The sequence below is a fragment of the Papaver somniferum genome, chromosome 2 (genome assembly GCF_003573695.1).
Source record: "Papaver somniferum cultivar HN1 chromosome 2, ASM357369v1, whole genome shotgun sequence".
NCBI lineage: Eukaryota > Viridiplantae > Streptophyta > Magnoliopsida > Ranunculales > Papaveraceae > Papaver > Papaver somniferum.
In genome coordinates this window covers 99,909,874-99,912,559 of record NC_039359.1, presented here as the reverse complement: position 1 = coordinate 99,912,559, position 2,686 = coordinate 99,909,874, and positions in this window count along the sequence as shown.

Below are 2,686 nucleotides of genomic sequence, written 5' to 3'. Positions count from 1 at the left end.
ACGTTCATGAACTTGTTTTATGAATCGAAAGGGAAATCGCTAGGCTTATTGGTATTGCTATTCATTGCATATCTTTGGATTTCCATTATGTGTGAGTTAGTAGAACCGATCATAATTTATTACGTATCTTGGTAAAACTATTAACAGTGCCTGACTTATGTATTGGTATGACTTTTATTAGTGCAACCGATCCTAAGTAATCACTTAAGATGGTATGATCGATATTTGTAATTGGTGTGACCGATCCTAGTAATTGGTGTAACGATCCTAGTAATTGGTATGACCGATCACAAAAGAGTGTGTAATCGATCCTTGTAATTGGTGTAACCGGTCCTGGTAATTGGTGTAACCGATCCTGGTAACTGGTGTCACCGATCACAAGTAATACCATGAGAATATGTTAACCGGTTCTGGTAATTGACGTAACCGATCCTGGTAGCTGATGTAACCGGTCCCAGTAACCATATTAAGGTAGAACCGATCCTTGTGTTTGGTAGAACCGTAAACCCATGGTTAGTGTATTGATATTTGATTAATCACATAGTTCTTGCAAATCAGATGAACCAGTTCTAAACTTGTTTGGAAGTGTGGTATAATCGGTTCCAAGATTGTAAATATGAAAAAGGACTTACAAAGAAAAAGATGTCGACATACTTTGAACATGTTCAATAACTCTTATATTTTATTGTTCAAAGATAATCCTTAGTAACTCAAGGAGATCCAGGACCGAAATAAGTTGAGAATCTTTTAATTAAGATTTTAATTTTATATGATTTTAAGTACCAGCAATTAAAATGCATATCTCTGGAAAATAAAAATTGGTAATGTGCATTTACCAATTGGAGATTTTCTAGTAGGATTTCGGTTAATCTTGGACAGAGAATTTCTAGGAATTATGAAAACCGATTTGGGAATTTATTGCATATCTTAAGAATATTCGGCTTTGGAAATTCCTTAGTGTCCAAACTTCCTTGGTCTACAAATACCCAAGTTTGCATTTCGAGCAAACTATACTAAGAGTCAGCAAAACTACCTTGTTGTGTTGTGTTGTAATTGGTGGAGCTGTCTATTCGGAGAGGAAAGTACCCTGATTAGGCGAAATCTCTTACGACCGCTCGTTTAAAGACTTATGTGGGATCAAGAAGCTCTATGATAGACACATTTTTGTGTCTAATTTGATCTCAATACTATATATTGTTGGCACTCGATTTTGTACTAATTTTGGTGTTTTGTGTGTGTTTTTAGGTATTTTTTGGAAATAAACATTTTTGGAAAAATCAGCTCGAAAAGTTGCCAGGGGCACCCTTGAAGGTCATTTGTTATTCGGACTCTCATCATTGGTTAAGGGGCACCTCATTTACTAAGGTGCACCTTCTTTACTATTTACACCCCAGGACAGCAACTGCTATTCGCACCCCCAGTTTGGTTAGGGGGCAGTCATCTTCTTCATTTGAATTTAGATTTTTGGCGGGAAAATATCTTTTCTCTTTGGCAGATTTACCAATTGATTTTTGGGCGTGCTGGAGATCGATTCAATGGCTGGAATCTTTTGGAAAGATTTGATTGATATTAACAGAGTTAACATGCATGTTGGAATCAATAAAAAGGGCTGTACACGCTGTTTGATTCAAAACAGGAAATAATATTTTCATAAAACAGAGGAAGAGATACAGGGATTTTTTTGGTTGTATTCCGGGAAATATATATGCAGTAAAGGCAACATATTGATTGTGGATTATACATTATTGATGGGGAAGCTTTGGAGGCTACAGAGTGAAGAAAAATCGAGTTGCAGAGCCACCATTTCTGCTGCTGCAACTCAAGAACACGAAGAACATTAGACAATCAGAGGCAGTCGTTCATACTACAGTAACAACGACTGTCACTTGAGGGTCGTAGTATTCTATATACTACATCACTTTTCATTTATCGTTCTTTGTAACGGTGTTTGCAACAATTATAAACGTTGCAAACACCCGATTTTCATTATTATCTCCATTTCATCATTTGTACACCTCTTTTGAGCAATGAAAAATTCCTTTGAGCGTGTTTCCAATATGCGGAGTTAGAACCCATCACTGGGACGATGGAGGAGGCCGAGCTTCATACATGGATAATTTTGTTAATTCTTTTTAAGACTTTTGCATTAAAAATTAATTGAAATATGATTTAATTAAATTGTTTGTTATTTGATTAGATGGGTCATGCTTAGCTTAGGTGATTTGATGTTCCATGCTTAACATTTACAATCAATGTTTTGAGAATCTACTTTGGCAAAATAAGAATCCATATAATTTATGTTTTGAGCGATTATTGTTGAGAATAAATCATTGAGCCCTATGTTATGAAAATTGGCCGAATCATTAGTCCCAGTACCTCTCACCATTGTTAATATTTTTATTGTATATATTTATTTATTTTTCATTAAGTCTAAAAAAAAATCATCCTTCACAAGTCCGAGAGTCTGAACCTCACTACTACAACCACGAAAAAATCTTTAATCATTTTGCCGCCGCCGACGCGGATTTGTGTTTAGGTAGAATTTTTAGGTTTTTATTATTTTTTTTTATTATTCCATTTGTTATTTTTACGTCTCTTTGGTATGTCTTTGTATTACAGGTTTGAAGTTGGATACTAAAGACCTTGGAATCAAAGCTTAAAGCTAAAAGAGAAGGAAAAAAGACAA